General features: G+C 43.3%; 1 long non-coding RNA gene across 2 annotated transcripts; it reads right to left on the bottom strand.

Annotated features, from left to right (window-relative positions):
* Positions 1–765: 765 nt before the first annotated feature.
* On the bottom strand, positions 766–21,056 carry LOC104144342 (uncharacterized). 2 transcript variants are annotated; one of them, XR_011136321.1, is made up of 6 exons: positions 20,926–21,056; positions 20,308–20,444; positions 19,158–19,287; positions 18,298–18,436; positions 16,589–16,624; positions 766–4,706 (listed from the first exon to the last, which is right to left on the bottom strand). It is a non-coding gene; the product is annotated as an uncharacterized lncRNA (long non-coding RNA). The 2 variants fall into 2 exon arrangements; XR_694105.2 differs by lacking the exon at positions 16,589–16,624.
* Positions 21,057–21,766: the final 710 nt, after the last annotated feature.

Below are 21,766 nucleotides of genomic sequence, written 5' to 3'. Positions count from 1 at the left end.
GGGCTGAGGCTGCAATCACTGCAGCGCACTGCTGGATCCTCTGGGCTTCGCGGCCATTCAGGGTGACCCCAGTGGGGTTTCCGACCAGGGGCCTTTTGCTCAACGTGGTTTGCCCCATCCCTTCACCTCTCAGGTCTCCTCTCCCTTCTCGGGGGTTGACTGGAGGCTTTTTTCTGCGTGTTTTAGTTTCCCTTTGAGAAAACGGAAGAGCTGAGCTCCACCTCGGACTCCCTCGTTTCTCGCTCCCGGGCAGGGGAGGGTTGTCATAGCTGAAATTTCCAGTTTGGGTCTTTCCCTCTCCTTCTCCAAGACCTCAAGGCGGCTGCACGGCTCCCGCAGGACGCAGCTCTCAGAGCTCAGCCTTTGCCTCCAGCCCCAGCCCCAGAAGATTTGCCGCTTGCCCAAACCTGTTGCTACCTAGAAAATGCCCCTTATGGACCCCTCCCCGATCCCCTGCAGCCCTGGCTTCCCCCCTCTCCGAGCTCCCCAGGGGGTGGCTGAAACCCCAGAGCGGGGCTAAGCCTGCCCCCGGCTCCGGGGGAGCGAGATGGGAGCCTGCGGTGGCTTTGCCCCTTCCCGAGGTCACCCACAGAGCAGAAGCCTGGGGGCAGCAGGAGTACATGGGCTGGGGGCAGCTTATGAAGCAGAGAGACAAAACGCGGATGTGCGTCTCCCACTGCAAACAGACAGTTGTACGTCCTCAACTTGGAAATAACCATGTGAATGTGGGTAGGTGCCCACAAATTGTGCTTGCTCTATGCCCAATCTAGCTCTTCAAACACTCTCTTTAAATATGTCTAAATGTGCATCTCCGCACAGCCGCTCCACGCCCGCTCCTATGCTTTTGTATACATGCACTGTGTATACAGCCGTGCATCCCGTCCGTCCCTTTCCGTTCTCGCTGCTCGGCGCCGAGCCCTGCAGCGTGCGCACATCGCTGCACGCGCCGTGGGCCGCTGCGTGCACGCTGGGCCTCTTCCCGGGAAGCCGTTCGTTTTTCCTCGAGTGCCTGCTCAGCTGAAGCAATTCACTTCAGCCGTGGTGGGAGAGAGGGGAGTTGGTCTGTGCATAGTTTTAAGTCCTTCCTCTGTAGTTTAATTCTCCTTGGGGAGCCTTCAGGATCCTGATGCGTTTCCCCTCTGCTTGCACGGAGCAGGGTTGCTGGTGTGGTCTTATCTGAAGCTGACTTTGGGTCTGGAGGGAAGACTGGGAAGGGGCCTACCTTGATTACTTCTTCCTGTATGGAGGGACTGGGGCGGGGGGGGTGAGCCACATTTTTGGTGGCATCTGGAAGATTTTGAGGCCTCTTCCCCTAAATAAGCGTGTGAGGGATAGATTCTCATCCCTCTGATGGGGTAAACGGGAGGAGGGAGAGGGAGGCCGACATAGTGGTATGCAGCCGAGGGCAGGAGCTGCTCTCCCTGCACCAGGCATGCAGCTGATGGGGTATCCCGGCTCCAGGCAGTGTGGTGGTGGAACCAGAGCACCCTGCCAAGAACAGTCCCAGACGGGGTGTCCCCTTCCATGATCCCTGGGGCAGCTGATGGGTCACAAGCGTAGAGGCGAGTTTGCCCCAAAGGCTTGTGTGCATGCTGAGGCAGCAGCAGGGCTCTGACAGCAGAGCTCTGGCAAACCTCGCTGCAATTTTTGAAGCTGTTCCTGCCTCCACTTTCCAGGTTGGGTGTAGCTCCAAGCAGGATGGTGCCTCTGTTTCCAGCACAGCTCCGCAGAGCTGCCAGGGCTACCTGCTCTATGGGTTGAGGCACGCTGCAGTAGGCAATGACTTCAGTCACCTCTTCCTTTTTGGTTTGCTTTCTGCAGCGAGGAGCATGGACAGACTGCTGCCAGCAGCTGCTACAGCAGTTTCACAGGTTTCTGGGGCCCAGCAGGGCAGTGGTGGCTGTGGTGGTTCGTACCCGCAGCCTGTTGCAGCCCCGCAGTGAACCTAGAGCTCTGGCCCTTCAGCTGCTGGAGGCAACTTGACTCATTCAACAGTTTCCAGTGAGGTGTCTCACCAGGGTCACACAGCAGCTCTCTCATGTAGACCAAGGGTGAGCGTTGCCCTCCTGCTGCTGTGCTCTCCATACGCGCTCGATGGTTATTGTTTTGTCTTCTGGCTCTCTGGTAATTCAGAGATTTCTCCCTAGGGCAGAAATCCAAACACAAGACCTTTGTCTTTTGGACTGAGCTCTGCCTCAGTGAACTGCTCTATCTTGGGAACACAGGCTACTGATAGAGCAATATTCACCGAGGGCCAGGCCTAGCACACACTCCTAGTGTGATTCATGCCTGCTCCCAGGAAAGCCTCACTGAGCTCAGTAGGATGGATCATAAATCATGGCAAGAAGAGTGTTTGCTGTTCCAGCTCCGGGCAGAGCGTGGAGCTGCCAACCCAGGTGGTTGGCGACCAGCCAGAAGGATGACCGAGGCCCCCAGGCTCTGCACTCATTTTTCATTGCAGTGGAAACTACAGCACTGCCGTGGACCAGCCTCCTGCCATTCATGGTCTTCATAGCAGGTAAAATACTGAGGAAGTGTACAGGTGCATCTCCTTGGGGCAGTCAAGTGGTGGGCAAGCCACAGAGGCTATCCAGGCTGCAGCACTTCTGACTACACAATGTAGGCTGCAGCGTTTTGCAATCAGTGGAAATCTGGGACATTGCCTTTCCGAAAGAATCTTGCATGTTTTTTACCTCTACCGCAGGGAGAGATCCGTGTATATCTGAAAAACAGACAAGCAATTCATTCAGGTTTATGCTACCTTCCCGAGCCTGGATCAATGATGCCAAAAGCAGGGAGTTATATACAGGCAGAGGGGTCAGCTCAACATTGCCTGGCCAGAGTGGAGGCATTCATTGGTGCAAAACCTGCCACAACCACATCCAAGCATCAACCGGCACAGAGCCGTGTGCTCTGTATATCCTTAGGGAACAGACATGTATGTGTTTACTTGTGGTTGTCCCCTTCTTTCTGCGATCAGAAAATTTCCAAGCCCTTAGGATGTATGGGCTGAAAAACAATTTTTATTTAACTTCCCCTTGCCCTTGGCCTGGGGAAGAGAGTGGTTCCCCTGGCAGATGTGTTGGAGACATTCGTTATTAATAGATCGCAGCAGCAGGGAGTGTGGGTGCAGGTGCAGGAGTCTCCAGTACTGGGGCTCCAGATGTTACTGCAGCTACTGGGAGAGGGTCCCTGCCACTGCCACTGTCACTATAAAAAGTTTTTCCTTATGTTCACACAGAACGTCCTGTGTTTCAGCTTGTGCCCATTGCCTCTCATCCTATTGCTTTTTTACTGTGAGGTGCCCTATTGCTGGGCTCCACTGTGCTCTGACTTTAAACTCTGCGAGCCCCAGTTGGCTCCGACCCACCACTTACTTCTCTTTGGCCCAAGGAGACATAATAATTAAGACCTGCGAAACATAATAAAAACAAGACATCCCTTTGAAAGCTTCCCTGAGAACTCTGTGTAACTGAAGTGCATTCATTAATATATTGTATTAATAAATGTATCAAAAACATTAGCATTAATTACTGATATGAATACAGTAACAATTACATTGATATATATTATGTTATAGGCATTATTATAATCATTATGAATAAAACGACATCATCCCACACGTGTAAGTATAAAGGCGGGTACAGAAAGATGCTATGATGGCAGCGTGGAGGGGCAGAGGCTTGAAACAAGCATGTGCGCGCAGAGACAGGGGTGTGCCTTTGGAGGCATCGTGGGGAGAGCAAGTTACTGAAGTGCAGCAGGAAAGTAAGAAGTGCACAAATAAACAGGGACTTTCTTTATCACAGTTAATGCAGTGGTCAGGCAAGGTTTCTTTCTGCTTGTTCCCTCCTTTCTTTAGTAATGTATGCCAAAACGAAAAAAAACAAAAACCAAAAAGCAAAAAAACCAAGTACCGAGATGACACTGCAAAGCAGAGAAATAAGTATAACATCAGTTAAGAACCCTGTCTCACTTTTTTGCTTGCTTTCTGAGGTGCCTAAATTACACTGACTGTCACCCGAACGGCAGAGGAGCCTTACCCTCTGCCCCTTTCTCTAACATTTCGGCATTATTCGTTTGTAGCTGACTGGGGAAAGGGAGGACTTGTCCTTCCCTGTGTGGAAGGCCCCGGCCCTGGCGGGGTGGACGCCCCGCAGCCCCCGCACCCGGCTGCAGCCCGCTGTTACCTGCCGGTGGCCCCTGATAACCCAATCTGCTCTTTTCTCTCCTGGGCTGACAAAGGGATCGTGTTCCCTGCAGTGAAGGGATCCGATTTGTTCTACGTTAATTATCCGGATTATTAAAAATGAGCCAAAACTGAAGATGCCCCCTTATCCTAAGGGGAGACCTCTGGCTGCCTCCAGGAGGATACCACAGCCCCGGCGAGGTGCTGGGCACCCGGCCTTCTCCTCTGCAGGATCTAGGTCGATCAACCCTTTCCCTCGCCCCCAGGAGCCTTGGGGGGAGCCCGGGGCAGCCCCTTCCCCTGACTGTGCTCCCTGGAGGGACCTTGGCGTCCAGGGCGTCCCCAGCGAGGTGCCCGTGCAGCCAGCTCATTTAAGGAGAGCTTTGTTTGTGAAGGACCCAGATGGGACCACATCCACATTTGACTTAGCTTTGATTTTGGTTTCATTTTCTTCCCTTTTCTTCTTTCCAGAAGATTTATCCTGGAGAAAACCATGGGGGTCCAATCCTGGAGATCCCTGGAAGAGAAAGGAAGGGACTGACACTTGGATCTGGTAGGAAAAACTCAAAACCTTCCCTAATGAATCATTCATGTTCTTATGAAACCTTAATGGAAATGAAATAACGCATCTTTCAGTAACCTTTCCCAGTCCGATTTATAGCCTTTCACGCCATAATTTCGAGGCAATCTCTAGAGCTTCCCATCCTCCAACAAGGAGAATCAATTTTCTTAATTATCAAACAATCAGGATGCAAAACACGAAACCGATTATAGCACAAGCAAAAAATTAAAAAAAAACCCACACATGTGCATGCTCTTAGAGAAGCTATGTATAAACGGGACAGTTATTTATCTATTATTTATTTCTGTCTGCACCTCGGTTATCTTTCCTAGTCCCCACTAACTGATACATTCCTTTTACCCAGAATCAGTTCTTAGTGCCTTTCTGCTAGGTATTTATAGACTGAAGTTGTCTACACACCAGGATTCTCACTGAAAGAAATCTCATTTTCAGGCTTCTGATATTTTAGCTTGTATGATATTCTTAAAACCCTAGATATTGAAACACCTGGAGCCAACATTTTCAAAGGAGTTGTAGTTCTGATACGGTCAGCTCCCACATCCAAGCTGCGCTCCACTGCCCTACAATGACACCTTACAGTCTCACTGGGAACCTGTCCTGCAACATTTTGATGGTCTCAAACTACCTCATTTTTTTCTGATTTTAGTTCAATTCTTGCTGCTGATCAATGCAGCTAGAGAATATGTCTAATTTCCAAAGCATGATGTAGGAAAAAAAAAAGATCCACAACCCCTGGGTTATTCACTAGCACACTAAAAAGTCCTTCAAAGACCATTTGCATTAATTCCCTTTGAAAATTGTCCTTTCAAAGTTATCCAGACCCAGTTTCGTTATGGAAAAAGAGATAGAACATGTACCTGTATTTGCATATTCACATTGAAGAAGAATGTATCTGGCTAGTTATTATTTTTTTTTCACATTCCCAAAAGTTTCCAGAATGTTTAATGCCCTTATCCATACCATTCTAGATTCACCAGGAGAGGCAGGTCTCAGTTTTCTTTTCTATTTGTTTGCATAGTCTATATACCAAACCAGCCAGAGCACTTTCTAAACACACGTTTGACAGATGGCACACAATTAATGTTGCCTTTCCACTGTTATTATGTAAGACTTACCCTGTTGACTAGTCACGTACCACAAGATATCAAGCAGAGCTGGATCATTTTATGAATGCCAGGACCAATAAAGGCTGATTGTTGGTCCTCGGTGGTTTTGAGTAATGTTACCACCCATATAACTTAGTGTAATGATATATCTCTGCATCCAGTCCCCAGCCAATAAAAGCAGGGTGTGACATTGCCATCAGTGGCTTCCTATTTTCCATTCATTACTAAACACATGTTTTATCACCTCAGAATCATGATAGATTGTTGCTTAAGAAAAGAGATTAAGGAGTGAATACTGTTTTATCATCACTGATTCACTGTAATCCTCTCTTCTCTGGTGCTCCCACTTGTTTACCGCTTGTAGGGAACATATTTGCTTTTTCTTGGATATTCTGAAAAATCTGTATTGGCTCCGCCTGACCTCTGCACTTCTTGGGTGTAATAACCCAATGACTTCAGACTGAAGCAGATGCTTTTCTGGATGTGCTGTGGGGGTGGAAATCTAAAAGACTTTCAATAGAAACATGTCAGAATACTCAACAAGCTACATTCCTCACTGTCTCTGCTAGAATATAAATTTTCAGATATATGTTGTAATGAAAGAAGTTATCCCATATGCACCGGAGCTAATTAAATCCCAATCACATGTTCCCAGCACAGGGAATGCGCCCTGGGAGCTCCACTCACACAAGCCGAGTCTTGCACCTTCCTACACAAGCTAGTAGCTGGAACTACAGGCCCCTGAAAGATGCGAGGCAAATGTTTTGGCTCCTGGCCTATGTTAAGCCTCTATTATTCTGTTTTCACTCCTACTGTTGCTTCAGTAAAGCTAGTGTGGGTTTATCTTCTTGTGCTACACTCATACTTCCATTTGCGGAATATATCCTGAGAGCCCTGCCCCAAACCTGCAGGAGGTTATCCATACTGCCTAGGCTGGACTGCAACACCACGTGCTTCGGTGCTCTGGTACCAGGCTGGGAAGACCTGTGTGGGTAGGGCTGTGTTAAGATTGTATTAACTGTTGGCCACTTGGCTGGAGAACGACTGAGCTGCAGCAACTTAGCCTCGGCAGAACTCCCCAGGTCTTTCTAGGAAGGAGATCTCTGAACTCAACCTGAAAGGACTGCGATGCCTCCAACCTACAGTTTTTGAGGGGAAGCAGGAAAATGGAAGCTGAGGCTTCTTGCGCCAGTAGCTCTTGAATTGAGGCTATCAGAGGACAAATATTATCTACACAAACTGAAAAGCAATATGAATAAAAAAAATGCAATTTTCACATGTAGACTAACCCTTTATCTCATTTTGCGTAATTGTATTGTTGCTAAGGGATTATGCACTATTGAAACTACAAATATCTCTAGTCTGGATCATTTCTTGGAGCCTTTCATTGATAGTATTGCTGTATACAATAATTATAGCTCACAATCACCTTACTTTGCCCAGCTGTTATTGATATAACTCGTCAGCCAGACATTATTCCAGAAACATACTACTAATAAATGCCACTGAAACCTGCATATATACAAAATATGACGGAGTGAAAAATAATAAACCTGTTACAGTGAATGATCAGAACGAGGCAATAGTCACATGTAGGAAGACTTGAATGCCTTCAAGGCAGAGACATTTACTGGAATTGCTTCCAAAATACACAAGTCAAAGTGAGCAGAACAATGGATGTTTGGTTAATCTCAGCAGGGAGGAAATTTATACAAGAGAAACCAAGGAGGTGGTGCTTGATATTTTTACACAACGGGATACCTTAACCCGATTAGCCGCTCACATCTCCTCAACTCCTGAGCACAAGCAGCACTAAAGGAGGGATGAGAACATCTCTGTGCTTTAAAATCGATGGAGCTGCTAGCCTACTCTTGTAAGGACCTTCCCTCCAGAAATATCCCCTTTTCCTAGCTTTCTGTAACTCCTCTTTGCTAACTCCCATTTCACAGGAGTTAAAATTAGAAAATGGCACCATTTTCCTTCTTCTGGCAATTTGATTTTTAAGCGGGAAGCATTGAAAAGACAGCACTGTCCTGCTTTCCCCTCTGTGATCAGTAGCACGGTAGTGCCACATGTACAAGTGCGGATATCGTGAAGCAGGTCTTCGTAGCCAAATGAAGCGAAGACAACTGAACCTGTGCTTGCCCTTAGCTGAAGGGCAGTGTCAAAACTTCATTTTCTTTTTGATTAACTCTCAGATTAAGTAATTTAAATGGAAGGAAAGTGATTCTGCTGAGTGACACTAATTTCAGTCTGATTCATTTTACAGTGTTGTAAAAACAATTATGTGCCTGGCACCCTCCAGAACATTGAACACTGTTCAATAACCATCAGATCTACTGAGATGAAACTGATACAGCTTGTTAGAGCATAAACTTATTGAAAATGTGCTCTGTAGCCAGACCAAGTGGACAGTGGCTTATTTTTTGTAATATGAGCTTGGCTGGTTTTCCTCCAGTTAAATAAAAAGCTGCAGTTCCTATAATCTCTTTTGATCAGATTTTTAAAAGAGTTTAACTCTCATTCAGGCATTTAATCAAAGTAATCTAATTTTCAAAAGTATTCAGAATAGGTAGGATTATGTTTAAGGGGCTTTCAAAGGACTAAATATTCATAACAGCTTGGGACATATTTTTAAGCATTTAGCAATCATGTAGAAGCCAGAAATGGCCAGCTCCTGTTTGAGAAGTTTCATAAAAGCTCCATTCCCAATGCATTTGCTCCCAAGGATATCCCATTCTATCCTAACTCACCGGATAGGATCCTTAGCATGGCATACTTGTGGACTTTTGAAAATCTTGTTCTTTTGAAACCAGCTGCTTTGATTTGCTGTTTCCTGACTACTATTACAAATCCGACCTTTTTAATACCAAATTGATGCCACCATAAAACTAAAAGGGAAAGGGCTAGTTCTGTATCTCTTTCCTTTCTCTGTAGCGACACAAAACAACAGAAGACTCAACTAAGGGTGGCAAAGCCATGAAAAACTGTACAGCCCAGAAACTGCCTCTTGCAGTGGTAGGAGCTGAGCAGATACAGACAAAGAACCTCTTCTAGTTGAAATAACAGATGACCTATAAAAAGAATAACCTAACAAAAGTTACTTTCCCAGCACCAAACGGTAAGAATTAACTGATGTCCTGAATATATCTGAAAGTGCCATGAAGGTGCTATCCACTCTGAGATGATCAAGATAAGGCTGTGGAAACGAATGCTATGAGATCTCACCTTTCATCCAAGAGCCAATAAGGGCTAAAACCACTAAGGAGTATCTTTGCTAGCTAGTCAAATCCCGCACCATTAACAGCCGAAGATGGAAACAAAACCAGGTAGACGCACGCTGTTACAAGTAACTACTCAGTACTGGAGAAAAGAAGAGATTTGGTTCCGCTCCTCTCTCTACAGGTCACAAAGTTTCAGAGGTTCAGTGACACAAACAGTCATCCCTGCCAGCACCAAGTTCAGTGACTCAGTTTCCCTGTCTACAATACCATCAAAACTGTGTTTTCCCACTCCATTAGTGATGCTTTGTAGAGGCAGCGTTTCTAATGCTTCATTTCTTCATGTAGGCTTGGTTCCAGAACTGAAGGATGAAGGAAAAAAGGAAAAGATATTATCTGTCTTGATTGCTGCCGTGTTTTACATGGTTATGTGAGCTGGAACTCATACATTTATTAAGCTAAACTAGTTTCTCCCTTCTCCTATATACTCAAGTATTCCTCCAATATGCTACCAGCTACGTGGTAGTTTCCAGGGACTTAGATTGTACTATATTTTTATATAAGAACTAGAACAGTCTTGAGGTGGGTAAAATAATTTGTACCATAATTTATATTAAAATATATTAAAAGATTAATATTTTATTGATGCCCTGTATTGGAATAGTCTTCCTTGAAACACAGAGACATCTGTCTGCCAAGGCGAAACAGCTTGCATCACTAGCTGATTCAAAATCAGATTGATGGTACAGACTAAATTCATTCTTGATGCAACACTGCTGAGGTCAGTGAAATGGATAGCATCATCTCAGTCTACAGTATAAAATTGGCTACTGTCAAAAATTGAGCTAAAAATGCAACGATGAGACCCTGATTTTCTTTTAATTTTGTTATCTACATCTAAAAAAGAAAAAGCATCGCTCTCTATGTGGAAGTTAATTCATTTTTGCTCAGAAAATATCTCAGGTAACTGAATTAGAATTGAGCCCAAAAATGAGAGCCCTTATCAACTAGGAAGATCGTTGAAAGTGTAACTGGAAGAGAGGTACTCAAAATTAGAAATGTTCAACAGGAGCCCTGATATTTTTTTTAATGTGCATTACACTGTGAGACATATTGCATAACCATTCAGGCACATTAGTCAACTAATGCAAGAAGAGGTTGCTAAGCTTTGTACGTGCACCATGAGGACAATTTCCTATTGTTTCTAAGTAATCTATAGGCACATTTTAAACACTCTGGTTGCAGTCATTTCTTAAAATTTAAATCATCAGGTTTCTGTCTTGCTGTTTCCTTTGCGCTGATAAGAAGATTTAATGAAAAGGGCATGTTTTCATGCTACTGTTCTGCAGGGATAGAATCAATGCTGAGGCTCTCATACCCTTCTCACTCAGCTGCTCATTCCTGACCTTTCCTCAATGTCTACCCACTTTGAACTGAAACAGTTGAAGAGTGCCTGTATCTTAACTCTAAACCAGACCTGTGAAATGCTTTTGTTAAAATCTCAACAAAGCAACGTTTTATTTTTTTCAGTATTTTTTTATAACATCATTCCACAGATGAAATTTGAAGCATGGGTGCACCAGCTGCTCTGTAATTAACAGAGCAGTAAGCTCTGGACACAAGGATGAAGAGCAAGCAGAATAAGACATGGGGCTAGTACCACTTAGATTTGGTCTGCTGCTGGTAGAAGAGAAACACGGAGTCAAAGCTTTAAATCCTTCTTTTATGAAAGCAGATCTTAGGTTGTGAGTACTATGGACAGGGACAGTGCCTCCTTAGCTGTCTGCAAAATAGGCAGAAAATAAAGTAGCTAATGAACACAACAGATTTCCTTGTTCTTGACAAGCCACAAATATTTGAGAGACTTTCCAATGAGACAAGATGGCAGATCACAGCATAATTCCAACAGATTTGTATGATGTTCAATGAGCAATACTTGTATTTCCCATCTTTCAGTTGCCAGCATCAGCTGTTCCATCATTCATCCATTCATTCACCTCACTGCAGTTTTCAGGATAAGCAGAGTAGCCATGGTTAGTGCTAATCTTAATAATCTATACTTTTGTTAATATACAGTAAACAAGTGCACATTTCCTGAAACTGAGCTTGAAAAGGAAATCAGCCTATCCAATGAAGCAATTTCTTTCAGACACAAGAGGTCTTTTTGCTTCTGATTAGATGAAAACCAGGCCAAGGAAGGGAATATCTGTGAGCAGCTGAGTGCTCTCTTAACAGAGTAAAGTGCAAAATGAATGACTCTCAATGGAACAATATAAACAACAAGCCCTGCCAAACCCCCAGAGTTATAAGATCACAGTTGGTGTTTCTCATCTCAGCCTCTTCCACCCTTTGCCCTCTGTGAACCTGAGAAGTGAAACCCTGCTATACCACATTAAAGTATTTTTGTATTCTCTACAGTCTTAGGAAGGGTCATAAACATGCATACTTATTTTAAAAATATCTTGCCTCGTGAAGAGAAAACTTCAAGATGTGGTGCAAGGATTCAGTTATTCAGCTGAAGTTCAGTACAGAGAACTTTTTTTCCCTCATTAGCTATATTCCATTGGATAGATCAGACATCACACTGGCATTCTTAGCAAAGGATTTTTCATTGAAGAAAACAAGAGGTGGCAGTAATCAGACACTACCATAGCAAGCATATATACGTCAAGTTCCAGTTTCACAGTTTAACATCAAGGCACCCACAGACTCTTGACATTTTTTTTAAAGGTAAATTTCACTGGTCATCTATTGATGGATGTTTCATGCTAACAACTGCCAAAAAATATATTTAAGAAAAAGAAACAACAAAATGGTTCTGTCAGTTCCTGATGAAGAACTCTGTCTATAGAAGAGAGGATCTCTCAGACTCTGAGAGACAAACAGCACTGCAGAGCGAAGGTTTGCTCAAGGCCTACGGGGAAGGAAATACAATAATTAACAGGTCAATGGTATGTCCACACTACAGGCTGAAGCTTTAAATCTAGCTCACATTCTGGAAGCGGTATAGCTACGGCAATACCGAACTGCACGTGCATTGTCAGTTACTCAGTGAAGTAAATTAAACGTAGCTTGGATACCACTGCACAAGCTGGTCCCCTAATCGGGTTGCTCCTTGATGCTATGCACCCGCATGCAGAGAAGTGTTTAACTGTTTTGGTGGTATTTGTTTGTCATTTTAAGTAGTCTATGTACTACTGCCTAAAAAGGCACCACAGGTTGAGAAACACTACTCTGTTCTACCCCTATAAGTCTGCAGAACAGATACATTCTTTGAAAGTGGACTGAAATCATATGGTGAAAGCAGGCACACCTTTCCCCAGCAGCTTGTGACACTTCTCCCATAGGTTCTGTTGAACTTGTACTTTAGATTGCTGAACAACTTGTGAAACAGCTTCTAAACAGTCTTCTCTCTGGTATATCAACACAATCCACTTCTGATTTCAGTTTATTTTAATATATAAGACCGAAAGCTAAAGAGTTCAAAATTTGCTTGAGGAGCTATTCAGTTGCTCCTGGTTAAGGGCCAAGAATCTCTGAGAGAAGAGCACAGAAGATGACTAGAGGCAATATCTACTGCATTCATTCCGTTTTAAATTCCCTGCTCTACTTAAGTCAGTACACTGCAATATATTTGTCCTATATTGTCTCCAATAACATGATGGTCAAAGTGAAAGGCAGTAAAAGAAGCTAGCACCTTCCTTGTCAAGGTTTTCCCTTCTAACTATAGCTTCTACCAAGTCAATACATCATTTCTGAGACAGGTATCATACGCTGAACATTGCTGATTAATCATCCAACACACAAAGCAAGTCTGTTCCCCTCTTCTCTTAGCAGTGTTCAATCCTTCATTCCCAAATCACTTTAAAATTAAAATTAGAAATCTTTTGCTCTTTCACGACTTTGCCTTAACATCTATAAATAGTATACTAAGGATACAGTGCTAAGCCAGAGGAGGAAAAATCACCTGCTGAGTAACTTACATCACTCTTTACTACAGCCTGAAGTCAAACAAAAAATGATCAGGCCCACTGAAATGCACCATTTTTCACCAAATGCAGTTCACTGCTAGCTGGCTAATGCCCATTATTTGCAGAATACTTTTGGAAGCTGAATGCATTGACACTTCCTCTAACACAGGACCACTGTGATTAGTAGCTACTACCTACTCGCTAGAGAATCCCTTGAAGTTGCGATGCCGCTTTTGCTCGGTTGCCGGGCCATTCAAACTGCAGTTTAGAGCAGCACGAGTTCTTGAAGATTAAATTAAAGACACGTGAGTTTCTGAAATTATGTCCGACTGCTCTGAAGTTCAGTCTGCCTCCTGCCAACAGAGCAACTGCAGCTCTGGATTCTCCAAGAGACAGTAGCACTTCCTGAGTGGAAAGAATTTCAGATTTTACCTCACATTCACCATGGCTGCCTGTTGTAGCCAGAGCATAAACACCTTAGTAGCTCTTAAGACTTCTCTAATTTACAGCGGGGGGCACACAAACCAACTATTCCAAGAATTAAAAATGTCTTCCAGTCACCTTCTGCTTTCACTTCCATACTTGTCTAAAGCATAGGAATGGAGAAACAAACATTCAGCTTCTAAACATCTATATCTTATGACTGCAGAGATCATCTCCAGGCTATGAAATGTACTGTCATCTGAACGAGTCTTCAGAAAACATCAGAAAAAAGTTAGCTAGGTGCAAGCTGTTCCCTTACTGTTTGCAGGTGCCTACTCTGAAATCTAATGCCAATATTGGGTAACAATCACAGAATCACAGGACAAATGCCAATGTTAACTAGATCACTGTTACTGATTTTAGCGATAACATCTGGCTATTTTAGAATTCTAGTGGTTCTTGGGAGGATATTTCCACCCAGTTTCTCCTGTTTCTCTCTGCCTTTGTCCTCAGTTATTTGTAGTTCCCATTGTTTGTAATTTAAGACACATTATGCCATTCTTTGCACCAAATAGTTAGTATGCTGCTGCCACAAGCCTTTTAGTATCTTTATACGGAGACGAAGGTTCTAGTGGACTGGGATTGGAAAACAGAAAAAATACTGTGAATACAGTTCTCCTACTGTTTTGGTACTTGCTAATCTGACTTCTTAATTGGTTGCAGGGATGTGACCATGTACTGCATGATCTCGGGGCCTGGATTAGAGTTATAGCCATCCAAGATAGTAGCTGAGTCTGGCTTTGCCAAGTCTAGCAGGGAGCTGCAGTGCCTTATGCTTTTCTTTTCACTCGTCCTGGGCTGTTTTGGTTATAAAATGATGGATTCCCTACTCTCAATCCCCTCCTTTGTTTCTTTTGGAGAATGATTCACCGGGAAAGAAAAAGAATACATAATTTGTTTGCTGCAATCCAGCCTTTACTTGTTAAAGTAATCTGAAGACTGGATTCTAAGAGCTTACAGCTGCCAAATGAACTGACGGTGGTGACAGTAAGCAAAACACCACAGACCAAACTCAGAAGTGGCATAAACGGTAGGATAGCTTTATCACATAAAACCACAAGGTTGAATGCAGAGTTGATACCAATCTAAGACTTGCTGGGAGTAGTTGAGGAACTGGTGTTCGTTTGCTATATTCTGAGAACCACAGTTAGTCCCTTCCATTAGCAAGCGTGACTTCCACTGTGGCTCACTGATAATGCCGAAATTCTTCTTTACGCAAAGAACGCAAAGCTGTCCACATAGGTGAGGACTCCTGCAGGCAGGAAACGCTCAGTGCATGTGTCTGGGAGAACAAGTCACACTATTTTCACACCTGATTCAGCGTAGTCTATCCCCCTCTGCTGGCCACCCATCAACTCTCTGCCTATGGGAACACTGCAGGAGATCCTACAGCAGACTGTTAAGAGACCCCGAAAGATTCCAAGCCGGTGTTAAGAAAGAGGCTGATGATAGCAACCAACAGGCTGAGAGAAGGGACCAGTTAATGCAGGATCAAGGAGAGACTTATTACAGTTCTTATCTGTAGCAACTAGATTTGTGGTGTGACTCAACCTCAGTATTTCAAAGTAAGCACTACCTCTCGTTTAGTAGGATGTGCTGATATCTATGTTTTGATAATACCACCTGCTATATCCAACCACAGCCATTTCATCCATTAAGTATCACACCCATACATCTGCATATATTTATTAAAAGTGGACAGTTTTTTTAGAAAGAGGGAAAACACTGGAAATCTTTGATAGCTAACACAAATGCAACTGAACTGGTGTATTTCTACCCCGTTACTGAAATAGGTAAACCTGTATACAGCATATTTATACTACTTTAACTACATTAATGCTTAGAAGCTTGTATTGCTTGAACTATTACTGAGTTGGAGCAATCCCATTTCCTAGTGAAGGAAAGGTTTTAGGAAGCAAAATGGAAAGAAGCAATGTATACTCTTGGATCATCTTCAAAGAGCTGCATCTTGCACAAAAACAGTACTGCAGCTGCGAAGCTGGCACTGTTAAGAGTTCTTGCTGCTATAAACAGATATCATTTAATTTTTACTAGGAGTGGACAAGATATTAGACAGAACTATCCAGATACGTGATATCTCATTACTTGCAAAAAAAGAACGCTGACGGAACATCCAAAGGGAAACCTCCATATCATGTCTAGGTAAACTGATATAAGACTGCTTATCATAGCTGCCAAAGATAACAAACATAGTGAAGATGTAGAATTGCTGCAGCATGATGCCCTACGATTACCAGCAAAGTTTGGAAGGAGTAATAATACCTTATCAGACAAATCAATGTAGTCAGGAAAAGTAGATAAGCATTTAATCTCAAGACAAAAACTAAAACAAAGGCATTTTACCCTGTCAAGCTGGAGTACAAACTTCCGTTTGTGGAGTTTTCCCCTAATTTTGGTGTCCAGTTCTGTTACTCATCTGAGTTTCTTCACTTCACTTACATAACAGCACAAAATATACTCTGCACTGGAGAAACAAAGACAAGCTTCTAAGACTAAAACATGCATATTAAGATACATAAGAAAAGATAAACACTACCTTATCCAAGACTAGTTTAGAAATGTTCTCTCTCTTTTACCTTACTACCAGAATCTTCATCTCTAGCAGAACTAACACTGTTCTTGTAAAGGGAACAATTTGTCAGATGTATGCATACACTATCGTGTAAATGAATGAAACAAGATGCAAGGCTGGAAAGGTATTAGCCTCCTTCCTTCTTCTCTACATGATCCTGGTCACACTGCATAATGTACAAGCATCTTAATTAAGCACAGAAGATTTAATGGCACTAAATATGATCAGCCCTATACTGATCCCATTACTCTAAAGAACTCAACAAATGAGGCTCAACAGCTTCAATTTCACTTCACTGCAATCTCATCAGCATTCCCATTCCATCACTTTTGAGAAATCAGCAGTTTCAATGGAAGAAAGCCCTCTTTCTCAGTTAGGCCCCTTTCTACAACGACTTATTAGTGGAGCTAATGCTGTGTTAGAATGATCCAGAACTACATACCAGAACCTTTTCCAGCCATCAGCCAAGCCACGACTTCTTCTCATAAAGAAGAAAAACAAAGTATTTTAGTATTCAGGCATTTTGTTCCTTCGAAGATTACCTCTTCTTGGAATGCTTTTTTCACAATAACACTTATGAAAAATGGCACCAGAATAATATAGAAAACCAGTTTGGTACAGGTTTATAGAAGTACTAACTGCCCTGAAACTTGTATGCAGCACTGACCTGAACTATGTAACACTGCTATCTTCTACTACAGAGCCTGTTCAAGTATTCAGTGCATAATTTTATTCACAACACTCAGATGCTGCAAAGATGAATTACTAATATTTATGAAGTGCTTAGAGATGATCAGGAGAAAGACACTTTGGATAGTCAAACCATTATGGTTTCTCTGCATCTCTGGTTGCTGTGTATTGAACTGTCATTAACTTCTGTTAATAGGCTTGTTTGCTTACCGAGTTCTTATACAAAGGGTCAGAGTATACCGAAGTAGCAAAACGTGCAGTGCCCTCATAATAAACACATCACAGGATGTCACCAGCACATAAATCCTCAGATTAAACTTAAATCTACCAATAATAAAAGGCTGGGAAAGAGGACATGAAGCTGATTTACTTATAAGCTTGTTTGCAACACATGAAGAATACTAGTAACTCATTAACCCACAGAGCAAAGGTGGTAAGCCTCGTGGATATCCCTACTGAACTCTTTTCTATACCTGATACGCTTCTAGAACTAGTCTAGCCCAGCTAATTCTGAGCTGAGAAAACTACTGTAAACATGTATTGCTGGGGTGGACGCCCCTAGCGCCTTTTAGCAAACTAGAACTTGAGTCTGCACTAAAACAAAAGCACTCAGGCTCTCCACTTAAGTTAAGCAAGCCTTAGCTGGTCCTATACAGCTTGGCAAGTGTTAGAAGTTCACAGAATGAACAGAGGACAAATTTTGTGTTTAACAACAGAGAAGGAGCCTATGGGTAAGTCTATCCTACCTCCTGCTCAAGAGGATCCGAATTACCTACTTTCTTTTTCACTAGGCCAGAGGCTCCATGTGTCCTTCCCTGCACCTCTGATTAACTTCTCCAGATTTTCATGGAGTTCTATTCTTTCCTTGGAGCATTCCCCAAAAACATAACACTGAGGTCAATGCAAAGTCAAACAATTTTAGCTCATAAAAATAAAGTGTGCCCCACGGTCAATGATAAATAAAAGTAAATGAAGGTTCTGTTGCTCAGATTATTAGCAGTCCAGACAGCTAGGTGCTTAGTGAGGTTTGTATATTAGACTTCATTAGGGACATAACTTAAAGTGCCAATCAAAAACACATTGTTGTGAGACTTGTAAGGAACAGGACGATAAGGTTGAACTGAACTCATGAAAAATAAGCACCTTTTAAGTGCTCGTTCCCTGATCAGAGATGAAGTTTTCCTTGTCCAATTCATCTGAATGGTGTGAATTCTTGTCAAGGTGAATCCACCTCAAAATATTAAAAAATCGTTTATGAACAAGAGTTTACACAATAGTATGTAAAGCAGACGTTTTTCTTTTGACAGTGATGAATTCTTTTGACAGTGATGAATCTACAGAAAATGACCAGTGAATCCTATTTATGGCTGACTGACCACATCAAAGCAAGGCTAAACTGGATATTAAAACACTAGGTCAGTGACAGAACAGTAATCTTGAAACAGGGAATGGAAGGATTACCCTTGAGGTGTTGAGCTGGCAGATCATATCCTGTTCCGTTTTTTTGTCCTTCACAGATCTGGTGATGAAGATGCTTCTCCCCTGACAGTCAGTCCAGTTTACAGACATAAGTCTTAAGTTTCTTTCATCTGCTACTGGCCTGCAAATCGCCACAACAATGAGAAGGAGTAAAATGGAACAGAGGCACACTTCATAAGTTATGAAATAATTTCATTAAAGCAGCTTCCTAATGTAGATTTCCTGGGCCTAGTTTTTCAACCTATTACAGGAATTTTCCAAAAATGTAACTCTAACTATGACAGCAAATAAGATTGTGAGAACACTGTAAAATTAAAGAATCAGGACTACTTTCCTTCAGTGCTCTACATTTACAATCTCAAAAGTTTTAACCAACAACCGCTTACTTTTCCTGATTTCATTTCCATCAGTAGTTTACACAGAGAAACCTACTTGTTTTCCTGTGCCACAATATATGAATCTTAGTCTGTCATTCAGGAAATAAGGGCTTCTAATATCATGCTGGAAGTTAGGTGGGTAGAAATGTAAGACATGAATCACAAGCGCATGATTCTGACACTTGCTGTCCCAGAGCTTAGCAAGGCTGGAGATATTTTTGGCAGACGAATGCTTACAGAAGCAATGACCAGAAAGAAAAAAAATACAATTTATCCTACACTGCCAGAAATACCATCCCTAACAACAAATTCTTCTTTCAGCAGAGTCAAAATTGCAATTAATTGTACATTTACAAAAATAGTCTGTTATAATATGCAAATAAGAGAAGAATTTGAATCTGATAGTCAAAAAAAAAAAAAAAAAAGGAAAGCCCAGAAGAAAATCAGGCTTTAAGAAGGACTTACTCTGCAGGAAGACACCAGGTCTGGGAAAGAAGTTGAATTCTTTTGGGAAGAGCTTTACCATCCTGCTCATGTTCCTATCCAGCAAGTCTTTCCTCTAGATCTCACTCATTTCAGGAAAGTAGCTCATTTTCTGGAGAAAGAAGTCCAGAAAAAAAGAGACAATCATAAATAAATATGTTGATCTTCACCTTTTGAATTGCAAAAAACAATAAAGGGACAATCATTTAGCCAATTCGATTCACAGTCCTAAGTACTGCATAACTTTTCATTTCCATTAACCGATCCAGTGAGACAGAACAACCCACCCACTACCCTGGCCACTTCTCGCTATCCTTTGCTTCCCATAAGCCATACCATTTAGCAGCTCGAGGCACTGCACCACGGAACAGAAACAGTTTCAACAGAATGAGGATTTATAATTTCAAACTTTCTGTTTGGACTCAGAAGGGAAACTTAGAATCACTGTTCAGTTAGACCATTCCACTCATCAGTCAGTCAAGGTGGATTGCTACCAGTCATTTGCTCACTGTGGATGTATTATCTACAAATTGGCTGCTTTAGATGATGATCTGGGCAGTTAGTCATAACTGACTACTGAACAAATCAACAACTTCTTACAATTTCAGAAGCTTCTTACTAGCTAGCAATAACTGCTAGAACAAACAAACAGTTCCATTGATATTTCTGATGAGTGATGAAAAACAAAGCTTCCTGGAACACAAGTCTGAATGATGCTTTATTTGAATTGGGAACGGAGCCATTTATTGGCCTCCTTGTGTTCTTTGTTCGAGGCAAGAATCCAGAAAGTGCTGGCAAGAGCTCATAGACATATTAAGTTTTGACTTCTTGCCTAACTTCAGTCATTGTGAGAGAAACATGTAGAATGATCGCAAGCTAGTTCTTAAAAAAAATGAAGCATTAGTGATCGTGCATGCTTGCAAAGAGCAAGTGTTAAGACAACAGGGGACACTCTGGGGCAATAAAGAAATACTTTGACAAATGACTTGTATGCTAGCGTATGCCTGAAGTAAACTGCATTAACGGGGGAATTTTGAGAAAGTCTGCCAAACTTTGTGCAAAGCAAGACACAAAAACACTGAAGCTTTTGTTTTCTAACAATTCAAATGTTATTTTAAAATAACGTCGCGACCTGAAGGCAAATGTAAATTTACTACTCCTTTAGGAATCATCTGCACCAACTCTTTTGGCTTCTCCATTCAAGAAACAGCAGAAGATGATTTTCCACCAGATTTGTACTTGCAGTTAGTCAGATTGATCCCAAGTCACCTGAAAAGAAAAACAAAAGCAGAAAGACAGAAACAAACAAAAATAGTTCATGTTTTATTTTGCAGTCCTGGGAACTTTATAGTCATGTTTCCATAAATTTACATAAAATGCTTGCAGAAACGGATGCAAAAAGCATTAAGCAATAAACTATACTTTCATTAAACAATCCGTCAGGACCTGCCTCTCAGATATACCAACAAATCAGTATTTTAAAGAGAGAGCACAGATCCAAACGTAAACAGCGCACAAAGGCTAGGCAAAGGGCTTTTCCTCCGACGTATATACAGCCACACACTTATTCAGAGGCCTTCCGTTTAAAGTCAGTATCTCAGTAGGTATTTTCTGTTCCTCTTACAAACTTCCATTCAGCTTCCAACTTATTTCTAACCTCTTCTTCCTCCTTTTTTTTTTTTTTTAAATTCCAGAAAGCTATCTGAATGGCAAATTCTCCTTTTCTCTTCATACTCCGCTCTATCCTGACCTTTTGGTACTCAAGGCACTTTTATACTTTTTCTTCCCCTAGGCCGAGGCACCGGCGGGGCCGAGCCGGCGGCGCAGGTGCCCCCGCGGGCTGGGCGGCACCGCTCCGCGCTGAGGTAAAACCGGCTGCGCTGAGGGAAGCGGACCTCAACGCCCACCCGCCCTCGCCCCACCTCCTCCACCTTCTGATTGGTCAAAATGACCCCCCTCCACCCTCTCCGCCCCGCCTCCTCCATTGAACTATTGCAGCCCCATTGGGCCAAGCGAGCAACTGAGTCTCTGATTGGGTAAAAACCGCAAGGCGGAGGCGAGGGGTTGTTACGGCGACGAGAGGACGCGCGGGCCTCGCGCGCCTCGAGGCGGCGTGCGTGCGTGCGTGCGTGCGTGCGTCCGCCGGAGCTGCGCATGCGCATGCCAGCCCCTCCGCTCTCCTTTCTCCCCCCCCCACCAAGCAAACGGCCGCCTAACGGCTGCTGATTGCCCCGCCTCGTGCCAGGGGGCGGGGCTTTCTTTGACGGCCCACAGCCAATCACAGCGGTGAAGGCCAGCGTGATTTGAATATTCATGAGGGGCGCCAAGGCAGCGCGGGGTGTTCTGGGAGGTGTTGCTTGAGGAGGGGTTGGCTGAGGGGGTGGTGGGGTCCTCATGGGGTTGGTGTCTGCTGCCTTGCTTGGCCTGGCAGGGTGTTGTGGCACTGAGGTGGTCCCCGCCTCAGAGCACTGCTCCCCTTCTGTGTGCAGGCATCGTGTGGGGGCCTGGCAGCGTGGGGCTTCTGCCTTGGCCTGCTGTGGCATTGCCACTTCTTGGGGGCAGGAGGAGGGAGGCAGGTGGACGTGAAGGCC

This window comes from Struthio camelus, chromosome 25 (genome assembly GCF_040807025.1).
Source record: "Struthio camelus isolate bStrCam1 chromosome 25, bStrCam1.hap1, whole genome shotgun sequence".
Taxonomy (NCBI): domain Eukaryota; kingdom Metazoa; phylum Chordata; class Aves; order Struthioniformes; family Struthionidae; genus Struthio; species Struthio camelus.
Note: the sequence above shows the minus strand (reverse complement) of the source record. Positions and strands in the feature narration are given on the sequence as shown.